Source organism: Podarcis muralis, chromosome 1, assembly GCF_964188315.1.
Source record: "Podarcis muralis chromosome 1, rPodMur119.hap1.1, whole genome shotgun sequence".
Classification (NCBI taxonomy): domain Eukaryota; kingdom Metazoa; phylum Chordata; class Lepidosauria; order Squamata; family Lacertidae; genus Podarcis; species Podarcis muralis.
The window spans coordinates 54560385-54574276 of record NC_135655.1 but is presented as its reverse complement, the minus strand read 5'-3'; positions in this window follow the sequence as shown (position 1 = coordinate 54574276).

Below are 13892 nucleotides of genomic sequence, written 5' to 3'. Positions count from 1 at the left end.
CCATTCTAGGCAACAGGAAAATGATGACTGCTTCAGTGATGATACATCCCCTAAGTGTTGAATAGAATTGTACGTAAATTCATGAACCTCTTTGCGTCTTTATCTCCTGTTCCATAATATTTCTGCCAAGTAAAGATTTCTGTTTAATTGGATTGGAAAGCAAAATAAATAAATAAATAAATTCCCATCTATCTTGCAGACTCAAATGATGCAACTTTAGCACTTTGGAATGACTGCAGTGATGAAGGACAGCCATAGGCCAAGTATGACTAAGAATGTATCTCTGCTAAGGGTTGGTTGGCATCCATCTATCTTGGGAGACGATGGAGCAGTGCACCTTTGATGATGAAGCCAAACTGTCGGAGACTTACAGTACCTCCTGTGGCTATAGAGACTGATGCAGCAGAGACATGTTTTGTTGCAGGTGGGGGAGATGAAGGCATCTGGTTGTACTGATGCGGGTGTACCATGGCCTTTCTTCTGTCTGCAGTCCTCCTAGTGGTCATTCCTCCTCTGGCTACTGCTGTAGTCACATAAATCGCAAACATGCTGGGAATGTGGGCTTGGGAGAGCACATCTTTGTTTGAGACTCTGTCCTGCTGGACGCGGGTGGCGCTGTGGGTTAAACCACAGAGCCTAGGGCTTGCCAATCAGAAGGTCGGCGGTTCGAATCCCAGCAAAGGGGTGAGCTGCCCCAGCGCCTGCCCACCTAGCAGTTCGAAAGCACGTCAAAGTGCAAGTAGATAAATAGGTACCGCTCCGACGGGAAGGTAAACGGCATTTCCGTGTGCTGCTTTGGTTCACCAGAAGCGGCTTAGTCATGCTGGCCACATGACCCGGAAAAACTGTCTGTGGACAAACGTTGGCTCCCTCGGCCAGTAAAGCGAGATGAGCACCGCAACCCCAGAGTCATCCACAACTGGACCTAATGATCAGGGGTCCCTTTACCTTTACCTGCTGTGGGATACCCAAAATCTTGGCATAAGGTATGACTGCTACAGGTTGCCTTTGTCAGTGGGAAAAATAATTGTGTCTCACTGGTCAGCTACCGCCTGTCTTAAGCTGGGCAGCCCACAGTCAATATCATTTTGACCTGCCACTGTCCACTTGCTTCAATCAGTGCTTGGAGCTCAGAGTACCAGAAAAGTTGGTGGTTTTTTGTTTGCTTCTGTTTTTGGTGGGAGAGATACATGCTTCCCCACCCCTTGGAAAACTAGCTTACTTTCCTCACCCTCATCACATTGCTGGAACCCTACAGCTACCTGAAGGAAAAGTATATAAATTATTGGTTAATAACCAGCTGGGAATTCAAATAAGGCTGCAATCTTAAGCATGCTTCCTTGAAAATTAACTCCTCCAAAATCAATAGGATCACTTCAGACAAATATGTTCAGTATAACAGTTTTAAAGTTAAATATACCATTATTTCACTTCAGAAATCTAGCATGTGGATCACGGCTCACTTACCCCACCCCTTCTATTACCTTTACCCGATCTGTACCTCCCAAAAAAAGATTTTCCCGTGCTGTCCTGACACACATTAAAAATGTATTTTTCATTTAGTTGTTGCCACTTGCAAGCTCACAGAAACACATACCGTTAAGAGGTGTAGCATATAGCAATTTATTCTTTTTATCATTTCTGTTAAATAACTGAGGCCATGTGTGCGGGAGAGACATAGTATATCCATCATCTCCTGAATACTGAACATTTAATGCAGATCTCCTATCGATCCTTTTTCCTTCAAATACTAATTTTTATTTATTTCCTGTCCCTGAGGGGTTTAGCAAATAAAATATGATATCCCTTCCAAGAAGGATTTATAGAGCCTGAAGGGAGATGAAATAAGTAAGCCTAGCTTATTTCATCAATTCTTATTCATAAGCCCCTTTCAATTATTAGCTGCCTTAAAAAACAAAACAAAACCATCCTCTTTCAAAACATGCATTGCTGTGGGAAAGAGGAACTGTCCAGGGTGAGAACAGAAACTCCATCTTTACCTACCATTATCCAGAATTTTCCAAATGGAAATCTGCAGTGTAAAATGGTCTAATTAGCATAGAATTTGCATGAATGGAAGTTTGCTATATTGAGATAAAGAATGAAACCTAGTCAAGCCCAAGGAGAACTTGGTTCTACTTTATGCTTTTCAGGTCTTTCTTTGAATTGCACCCTTTCATGCTGTTGTATTGATTTTATGTCAATATACTGTCTAAAGTTCAGTCTGTGGAGATGAGATGACACGCACACACACAAAAAAGATGAAGTTATTTTACATTTCAAGAGGCTATACCAAGACTCTCTTCTGTTGTTAAACTGCCTATCAATCTATTCATTCTGTCATTCTCATTTATCTCCTATTTTGAGAGGGAACTCATTTAAATGAAACTGGTTTAAAGACTGAAGCAAGGGATTGATACAACCTTGCTCTTCTGACTTTGGAATGGTATCAACTTGTTGCATCCGCTTGACATTTTCTTAGGCCAAGTTTACATTATGCTGGCAGAGTGGCTACCACCAGGATCCCAATGCACATGTCAGTATGCATGACAATCTGTTGATACGTAGACAGGCACTCAAGTTGTTTGGGCTTATTATAACTACTCCTGGGAAGCCCTGAGAAATAAGTTGTTTGTGTCAATTATGTAGCAATGCCTTGGAAACCCTATTAATGCAAGCAGGTAACCCCACAGAGAGGCAACTGGCTATGCTGCCAGCATAATGTAAATTCTGTGAACCTTACATCAACTCTAATAATCAACGGAAGCAATGTTCTCTGAAATACATACTGTTGAATCTAAAGTTACTAATACAGAAACTACTGTTGCCCATGATTGCCTTAGGTACCATTCCAAATAATGATGCAATTCTTTGCATGGATAGATACTTATGTAGCCAGATAAGACAGGAATATATCCATGGACTGACATGACTCATGGAGAAAGGACAATAAGATGCCAATGGAGAAACAGGGGTGGCTGAAGCAGGATTGATTCTGTACTAGTGAAAAGCATCTTTGACATGCATCTGGGAATCAGTTTAACAGTTTCAATGATATGCATAGCTCAGAATAAGTAGAATAAGTAAACAAAAAATATACCACAGATCTCAGACTGGTCTTACAGAATATTGCAATTTGTTCTATTAACTAAACTGATCTAAAGGTAAAGGGACCCCTGACCATTAGGTCCAGTCGTGGCCGACTCTGGGGTTGCGGTGCTCATCTCGCTTTATTGGCTGAGGGAGCCGGTGTACAGCTTCCAGGTCATGTGGCCAGCATGACTAAGCCACTTCTGGAGAACCAGAGCAGTGCATGGAAACGCCGTTTACCTTCAGACTGAAGCGGTACCTATTTATCTACTTGCACTTTGACGTGCTTTTGAACTGCTAGGTTGGCAGGAGCAGGGACTGAGCAACGGGAGCTCACCCCTTTGTGGGGATTCGAACCGCTGACCTTCTGATCGGCAGGTCCTAGGCTCTGTGGTTTAACCCACAGTGCCACTCGCGTCCCATCTAAACTGATCTACTTTATGCAAATTTTTTTACAGAACTTGAGCAGATTCACAGGACAATAGTCACTTATTTTTATTTGTTTGTTTTACTTTTGAAGCATTTGTTCTAATTTGGACAGTACAGTACAATCACTTTCCCCCCTAATACTATATTTCTAACTTTGGTAATGTTACCTTTTTGTCAACAATGTTCCTTTATAGTAAGTATTATTTTTTGATTTTTATATATAGTGTAATAAAAATACATGGAAAAGTGTGGGTCCTGAGAGAAGGTTTAAAAGGATATGAGAAAATTGCTTTAAGTGTATATTGCCTTTTCCCATCATAATTCTCAATTCGTTTAGAACAGGCTATCATTTCCATGTTATAACACTTCAAACAGATATGGCTTACCCTGTGCTATTTTTCTAGAAAAATAGCTTCTGGAACTCACCATGAATGCCTCCTTCTTTCTCTTAGAATGGCAATGGCACCCACCTGAGAGGATGCCAGAACTGAGTTCCAGAGAGTTCCCCCTGAGAAAAGCCCTGGGCTTGGGATGCGGCTTAGTCATGCTGGCCACATGATCCAGAAGCTGTATGCTGGCTCCCTCGGGAAATAAAGCGAGATGAGTGCCGCAACCCCAGAGTCGTTTGCGACTGGACCTAATGGTCAGAGGTCCCTTTACCTTTACCTGAAGGAATCCAGGAAGCTGCAGTTATTTAAGGGTGCTCACAGGGCTACAGTTCTCAGAGTGGTTTATCAGTTAATCCCTCTTCTGAAGGTCATTCTGGAAATGGTAGCTCTGTGTTGGGAATGGGGTCTCCTAAAAACTGAGCACCCTTAACAAACTTCAGGTTTCAGGATTATTTGAGGGAAGCCATGGCAGTGGTATGCTACTGCTTTAAATGTATAGGACACAGATGGCGCTGTGGTCTAAACCACTGAGCCTCTTGAGCTTGCCAATCAGAAGGTCAGCGGTTCAAATCCCTGCAACAGAGTGAGATCCAGTTGCTCTGTCCCAGCTCCTGCCAACCTAGCAGTTCGAAAGCATACCAGTGCAAGTAGATAAATAGGTGCTGCTGCGATGGGAAGGTAAACGGTGTTTACGTGCACTCTGGTTTCCATCACGGTGTTCTGTTTTTCCAGAAGCTGTTTAGTCATGCTGGCCACATGACCCGGAAAGCTGTCTGTGGACAAACGCCGGCTCCCTCGGCCTGAAAGTGAGATGAGTAGAATACCGCATCCTGTAGTCACTTTTGACTGGATTTAACTGTCCAGGGGTCCTTTACATTTATCTTTTTACCTTATAGTGCCAATGGGAGAAAGATATGTGGACCAAACATATAAATGCGCAATGAAAGGACTGAGAAGAGTTTTTGAGTGATTAGTGAAGAGAAACAGAGGTGCAGAGATTTAGATAGGTTAAAATCCAAGGACCAAAAATTTGTGCAGGATAGTGCAGGAGCAAGCATAAGATGTAAAGAGCAGGTGAGAAGATAACAGAATGGAACAATGACTTTAGAAGAATCGAAGCAAACCAGGAATAGAGGGTAAGAAATCTTAAATAGCAGAGTTGGTATAAGGACATATCAGAGATGGAGACCTATGACTCTCTGGGTGTCATTGGACTTCAACTTTCATCAGAGCCTCCCAGCATGGGGAGGGGCACACATTTCCCATCCCTCACTTAATCAATAGGTTTAGGAAGGAATGGGCTGTGAAGAAATTGCAAAAAAGAAGTTGTAGTGTATGACTGAAAAATGCTTTGAGTCAGCTGAAGATGACCCCATTGTATTGTCCTAGCCCTGATGAAGAAATTATAGCATTGCCAAAAACAGGATCAAGGGATACAAACTTAGCTCAGTGTCCTTTGCATCTATGCACCTTTGTGAGTCTGATTCCTAGTGTGGAACAATACTGAAATTCCTATGTTTCTCCCTGGTGCTTGAACATTTTACTTTTTTCAGATTTCATATTGGATTTGAAACTCCACATTCCATACATGTACAAAGTACAGGATTGGGCTCATGCAATATGCCACCACTAGTTACCTCAGCTTGCAGTCCAGAGCTGGAAATTTATCAGGCCTGAAATCAGTACAGAAGCTTCATTCACATGACAAGTGCATTACAGCAAGAGGAGGAGGAACATGGAAGTGTGCTTCAACCCCATAATCTCTCTCTATATAGCCAGTGTCAGCCACTCTAAGGCAAAGAAAGAGAGTCTTAATGGCAAGCCTAATGAACACTATGGCAATCTTGGACCACTTAATCTGCCAGCGGCTTTATGAACCTGAATAGATTTTGCTTATGTAAGTGTTTATTTCCCTTTTACTCTTCCAGTTTTGCTTTTATATATTTTTAGTCAAGCCTCCTGCGTACTCGAGCTAAAAAATTGCTGAGGTTTTCTCTCCACACAAATTTAGGACATTTCCACTCATTGCGCCACATGAATCAGCAAACCTACCTCCTTAAATACCAAGAGGGATATTCATTCTCTCTCTCTCTCTCTCTCTCTCTCTCTCTCTCTCTCTCTCTCATGCAAGAGCGAAAGCAGAATTGCTTGACCTCCATATAGACGGCAAACTATAGAAGTCCCAATTTCTTTCCTCCTGTTATGATTATTTATCTCTTTCTGTATAAAACTATAAAACTACTAACTTACTTTTGAGGTCAGTTGATCTAGAATGCAACTCAACTTTTTTTTTTTTAGTGAAACAGTCCTCCTTTTCTTATACAACATGTCTTGAGCACGTCAATATGCTGTGGAACTATTTAGTTGTAAAGCTCATGTTAGCATATCTTAGCTTATCTATGGCTTTCCTGAGGAAATCATCTTGTAGTGTTCAAAGTAGGACTGTTTCACTTTTTTTTAAAAAAGTTGAGTTACTATACTCCATACTACTAGCTCTACCACATAACCACAGTGAGAGTTTTTGCCTAGCTGAAACGTGTCCTTGCATTGCAATAACTTCTCCATAGTTGGAGGCACTAAAGAACACCAGTTGTTCAAATCAAAAGCCTCAGGAATGTATTTTCCCAAGCTGGAGCAAAACTAGGCTTTATTTCACCCGGGTCAAAGATCCAGTTTTGTACCTCCCATGCACATTTGCATACACAAACAGAGACAGGCTGGGAGCCCAGGTGGGGGATATGTTTGTTCCTCAATCCAAAAAAGGTTCCTCCAAACTGGGGTGTGTGAGAGTGCATTCCCATTCAGAAAGACATACTAGCTCTATCTGGATATTCTACTCACTGTTAGAACTGATTGGTCCAAAATTGGGAAAGGAGTACGACAAGGCTGTATATTGTCTTCCAATTCATCATGTGAAAGGCTGGACTGGATGAATCCCAAACCGGAATTAAGATTGCCAGAAGAAATATCAACAACCTCAGATATGCAGGTGACACAACTTTGATGGCAGAAAGTGAGGAGGAATTAAAGAACCTTTTATTGAGTGTAAAAGAGGAGAGCGCAAAATATGGTCTGAAGCTCAACATCAAAAAAACGAAGATCATGGTCACTGGTCCCATCACCTCCTGGCAAACAGAAGGGGAAGAAATGGAGGCAGTGAGAGATTTTACTTTCTTGGGTTCCATGACCATTGCAGATGGTGACAGCAGCCATGAAATTAAAAGACGCCTGCTTCTTGGGAGAAAAGCAATGACAAACCTAGACAGCATCTTAAAAAGCAGAGATACTACCTTGCCAACAAAGGTCCCTATAGTTAAAGCTATGGTTTCCCTAGTAGTGATGTATGGAAGTGAGAGCTGGACCATAAATAAGGCTGATCGCTGAAGAATTGATGCTTTTGAATTATGGTGGTGGAGGAAACTCTCGAGAGTCCCATGGACTGCAAGATCAAACCTATTCATTCTTAAGGAAATCAGCCCTGAGTGTTCACTGGAAGGACAGATCCTGAAGCTGGGGCTCCAATACTTTGGCCATCTCATGAGAAGAGAAGATTCCCTGGAAAAGACCCTGATGTTGGGAAAGATTGAGGGCACAAGGAGAAGGGGACGACAGAGGACCAGATGGTTGAACAGCGTTATTGCAGCTACTAACATGAGTTTGACCAAACTGTGGGAGGCAGTGGAAGACAGGAGTGTCTGGCGTGCTCTGGTCCATGGGATCACAAAGAGTCAGACACGACTAAACGACAAAATAACAACAACAACAACAACTCACTGTTGGAACACACAAGAAGGAAAAAGGAGTACACTTTCTCTGGTGGGAAGGAAGGGAGGCTTCATGTATATAGGTCCCCATGCAAACTGGAACTCTGATCGCTTATGGTTCCAGATCATGTTGCAACCTGTACATGAGAAGAATCTGTCCTTCAGACACGTGCTGTACACGTGGATGCTAGAGAAGGGGCTACTCAGCCCAGCCCTGCATTCATGTTAACCATGAGTAGAATGCTTGAATAAATATTTAAGGTTAACTCTATTGGATCTGGGTTAGCACTGTAAGGCAAATGTGACTGCGCACCAAGGTTTGTACCTGCGCTGGCTAAGTATGAAGAAGTGAATTCACCACTTTAGAGCAGCCATCCTACTTGGCACACTCATGGTAAGCTCAAGAGAGCATTCCAAATCAGCCTTGGAAGTCATTCTAGAGCATAGTTTATGAAGGGAAACTAATATATGTCTCTTCGCTGAATTAGATGTATTCACAAGAGGGTATTAGGTGTTGTTGCTGTTCTGAAGGAAGATGAGGGTGATATTTATCAAAGCAAAAATAAATTTTACATCAGATATAACTTTTGAGTCTGGCAATTGTTGACTTGTTTCTTGCTTCTTTTCACATTTAGCCGCACTCTCTGCAGCCACACAAACTCTCTGCCTATCTCCTTTATAATCATAAAGCTACAGCAGGTACAAGCCTCTGCTTGGTGCCAGCTAACTATATCAACATTTTTCCTTCCCCAGTAGCTACCTTGAGAAAATACAAAAATATCTGAAGGAAAGAGAAGTTGTCTTTTTAAAAACAGCAACAACTGCATAACCAAGTCAAATCTACCATGTGGAATTCCATGGAAATGAAAGGAAAATAAAGACAGAAATTGCTCTTAAAATCAAGCATTTTGTTACTCCTCGCAGGTTTGGAATTCTCCAGGGTCTTCAACACAGTAAATATAAAACATTGAACACTACAGAATCTTTAAGCACATCATAAACATAGTGCTTACAACATTTTATGGTAGAAAACTCCCCAAAAGGCAACAAGTATAATAATTATCTTAGTAAACCACTACACAGAAGCCATATCTATTTTTGCAACCACTTGTATTTGGAAAGAGCAAAATTACTTGCTGTGGGTAATTAATGGAAAGGACCCCACTTTTTTTAAAAAAACAACAACTATAAAAATAGATACTTATACAAAATGTTTTTCCCCCTGTGCAGTGCCAATAATTTCCAGTTCTGTAATCAAATGATGTACGTATGTGTGAGCAAGTATGCATGTTTCCATTTATCATAGGGCAGATGTGGGTAACTTTGGCCCTTCAGCTATTGCTGAATGACAACTCCTTCAGCCCCAGCATGCATGAGCAATGGCCGGAGATGTGGGGAGTTGTAGTTCAGCAACAACTGGAACTCCAAAGTTTCCCTCACACCTGTCACAGAGAGTACAATACACCCAGCCTTGAGAAGATTAGAGAGACATCAAACTACAATTAACATTTGTGCATATAGTACTTCCTCTAGAGTTTTCTTTCTGTTGTATCCAGAGGAAGTACAGCATGATGCACTTTCATTTTTATTATATGTAAGGTTAGCTGAAACTCAGGTCTAATAACTGAACAACTACAATCAGTATCTCTAGCCATAAAGTTTTGAGAAAAGCTTAGGTATTTGCTAATATTGAGAAAAGCATTAGTGCAACCTTGGTATCAATGAAAACCTTGCCAGTTAAAACCTATGTGCTTAATTAATGAGGAAGTGTAGCAGAAACACAGTTGCCAATTCCCAAATGGCTATTCTCAAATGGGGATGAGAATGCAGAACAATAACAGTTTCATCCTTATGGCAGCATTTAATTGCTGGCTGTTGTGCAAAAATGACAGAGAATCTTTCTGATGGACTTCCTATTTATGGGTAGGGGTAATAAAATTAAGAATATTGGATACATTTGCTACAATGGTCATTAGTAAGAACCTGATTGTTTCTCTCTCCCCTCCCCTCGCCCCAAGTGTTTTCTACTTTCAATAGGGAATAAAAAGTATTGAGCAATGTTCAGATACTGAGTACCTTCCAAGGCACAGCCCATTATCTGACTGCTTCAAGTAAAGCAGCAAAGCTAATTACTATGCATTGTCTCCTTCCTTGGCATTTGAGTTGATGTTATCTGTCTATAAACCTTATCTGATCAGATCAATTTCAAACCAAAACCCTGGCAGAAAAACAAGTTCAAGCTTTGTATGCATTTTGCTCAACCAACTCTCTTCCTCTAATTGAAAGAATTTGCATATTATGTAGTTCTACTGCAAATCAGTTTTTAGTCAAGTGATCACACATAATATATCTGAAAAATTACCACTCCGCCATGGAAAACCAACAGGATGACTATTGATGAATTTCATTGATTTAGGCAATGCATGTAACAGACTGAATGTGTGATGCTCACAAAGCTAGAACATAACCAATGATAATTAATATTTTTTTCATGTTTTCAGACTATTCTAACATCAAGCAAGGAAGCAAAGCAGTATCATCACTACTGTAGAGTGTGACTTAGAAGAACTATTATCCCTTGATGAATTTCACAGTAGCCATTATGCTATATGATAACTGCAATTTATTATCTGTATCTCTGTTCTTCTTTTTGTTGGCATCCATCTGTCTCCGGAAACAATGGAGGAGTGCTCCTTTGTGGGTGAAGTCAAACTGTTGGAAGGTTGCAGTGCCTGCTATGCTTGTAGAGATCAATATGAGAGAAAAATGTTTTGTTTGCAGCTGGGGAAGATGAAGGCATCCAGTTGTGCTGTTGCAGATGCACCATGCCATTTTTTCTTCTTCACTCCTCCCAGCAGTCATTCCTTCTCTTGTCACTCCTATGGATACACAACCTGACCATTTGTCTCTGGGCCCTGCAGTCATCTGCAAGGGGTGTTGCCAGCCTTCATTTCACATTTGATAACATCCTTGTAAAACAGAGTTGGGCTGCCAAAAAGCCCGGGGCCTGAAGCCAACTCCCTGCAGAGCACATCCTTGGGGAGCCTGCCTTCTTCCATTCTGCGGACATGACCAAGCCAGCATAGACATCGCTGGGACAGGAGTGTGAACATGCTGGGAATGTGGGCTTGGGAGAGCACATCTTCGTTTGAAACTCTGTCTTGCCATGTGATACCCCAAATCTTCCTAATGCAGCACACGTGGAAGGCATTGAGGCTTCGCTCCTGACAGTTGTCAATTGCCCACGACTCACTTCCATAAAGCAGGGTGCTCAACAAGCAAGCCTGGCAGACCTTCATCTTGGTGTTGGATGTTAGCACCACACTCTCCCATACCCTTTTGGAGAGGTGTGCCATTGCTATAGCTGCCTTGCCAATACAGTGGTACCTCGTGTTGCGTAACCTCCAGGTTACAGAATCTTCGAGTTACAGCCGTGGCAAACCTGGAAGTGTATACTTCCGGGTTTTGCCACGTGTGCATGTGCAGAAGTGCTCTGCGCACCACATGCATGCGCAGAAGGGCGCCTCTGGTTATGAAGTTTTCAGGATATGGTCGGGCCTCCGGAACGGATCCTGTTCATAACCGGAGGTACCACTTTACACTTCTCCAGTTCAGCATCATTGGAGAGGTTGCTGGTTATGCTCGAACCCAGATAGGCAAAATCTTCTACCACCTCAAGCTTTTGATGCTGATGATGTTCTGACCCGGGATGTTGGTCTTTGCCATTCGTTATTTTGGTTCAATATCATGCATTCTGAAATGAAAGCATGGGATAACAAATGGGTATTAATTAGTGTCAGGTTCTCCTGTGATTTTTTTTCAAAACATCCTCCATCAGTTTATGAGAAAGGAAATTGCATTTGAAAATTATGAAGGGACTTATTGTGTGTCAAATTCTCATTGCCTTTTTTGTTGTGCATAACTTACTTTCACAGTGGCCAAGGGGTACTTGTGAATGTTCTTTCATTCATTCTACACATCACCTATCCACTCTTCTGAATTCTGCTTTCTTGGATGCCTACATTTCCTGAAAAACCCCTTGGCATCCTCAGCTGAGCTTTCCTATAAGCACCTGGAGGTGGGCAGCCTCCCTGTTGTGCACCTGGCAACTATTCATTGTTGTTGTTGTTTAAGTGAAACCTTGCTTTTAAATAAATCAGGGCAGAAACACAAAAATCAGCGACCGCACCTATCACAGAAATTCAGTAGACAGCCTCTCCATGCTCTTCAATTAAAGTTCAGGGGCAGATGTCATAAAGTATCTTTTCTCATGAGGATTTTTCAGATCAGAAAAAGCAGGTAGCTTCTTCACAGGCCACAGAGGATTGATGAAATATTTAACGGAAAATACACACAGACACCATTCATAGCTAGGTTCAGCACCTTGAAATGCTAAAGCACTCTGAGAAAGAGGCAGAAAAAATGGAAGCCTCTTTTGCAGGGAAAGAAAACTTGAAAAAATTGGAGGTTCATTTTCAGTATAGCAGTAGTATGAATGAGCATATGTTTCATTACGTATATGAAACACAGCTACACTATGAAACTCACACTTCTCTTAATTGTGTGATGCAGTGTATAAAAATCTGTACTATTAAGGGAAAGCGTGCTTTAAAATGCATATATCAATGAAAGTAACATACAGTACAAAACTGCGTATTGGGGGAAGATGCTTGTTAAAATGGGAAGTGTGCACTAACTGCTGGTAAATTTCCATGAGGGCATTAAAAAAATAATAATCACAAAGCAATGCAGAAATGTGGTAAGGTAAACTTAAGTTGGGAAAAATTGAGAAATGGAAAGAAATTGAATATTTCCCCATCTTTCTTCAGTCATAGTTATGCAATTACCACTTCATCAGAGGCAAATTGCTGGATCAACACCATAACAAGTGAAGTGGACAAAGTTAGACTGATGAGCAGTTCATGCAGATCCCTCCCCTTTAAATTTTGGGGAATGCATACGTAGTTTCCTTGTCTTTGGTACTCTGAACTATCCCATGTAGCTCTCTTGTGGTTGTCTATAGAAGCCCTAAAATCCATAGCTGTCGTAGTAAACTAATGATTGTGTTGATAGTGGCGAGGAGAGGGGGGGGGCAGGAAGAATTTGCCTCTCAGCTCACTTCACTAACTAAGAAGCTTTACAACAATGAAAAGAGGCTTTCTTTCCATTATCTGAGATTTATTTTCCATTTCATGATACTTACACTGAGCTACTGACAACTCAGCTCCCCTCTCAGGACTGGCATTTCTCTAAGTGATAGTATATTTAAGGCTAAGTTTGAGAAACATCATTTGCAGAAAATAATAATCATAAATACTCTAGTTAATTCCCATTCTACTTCATTTCATTCTACACCCTCCCCAAAGAAATGAGAGAAACATTTAGCAACCAATTGTCCAGTAAGAACATGGTTTGTCCAGTGATGGCAACTGCCCCAGTTTGTTGTAGCTGCCAACACTCTTTAATATTCTGAGTCTGATGCCTACACAGTTATCAAAAGCAGACACTTGTTCTTGCTCAACCAGGCAAAACAACATTTGAGCTGATTTTACAGCCCCCTTTTCCGGGGGTTTTCAAAATTCCTCCAGATAAATATGCATGTTGTCAAGTAAGGGGAGGAGGACCAAACAGCAACTTTTTTCACTAACTAAGATTTTATTAATTAGCATTTAATAAACCCTGCATTTTTGGCAGAATATTATTTTGCGCCTGCTGGATAGAAGAAAACCATCTGACCTGCATGGAACACTACTATGTCTTATAAAGGGTTTTTTCATAAATGGATAAAAAGATGGCAGGAAATCTCTAACCCAATCCCGAATTACAATATGGAGGATGTTAAGTCGTACAAAGATCAAGATCTAATCAGTCTACAAATGCCTGAAAATTCTAAGATCCATTACACATTAATTTCTCTCAAATATAAAGGCCCTGATCCAGCTGTTAGCCATAACTTCTGTCCCATTGAAAGCAATTTAATTGGTCATGACTATTTTTTTGTATTTGACTCAATTAAATACCAGATGCAGACCTTCTAAGCCCATCCCAAGATAAATAGATTTTCCTGGCAAAGGAAATGTTGCTTCTATGGACAGTAGCAACATCCTTGTTGACCCCACAATCGTCACTGGTGCTGCACCAAGTAACCTGAAGGACAGAGCTGAGGTAGACCAAGGCCACCCAGTCACTTATACGACTCATTATTACATGCCAGGTCAGC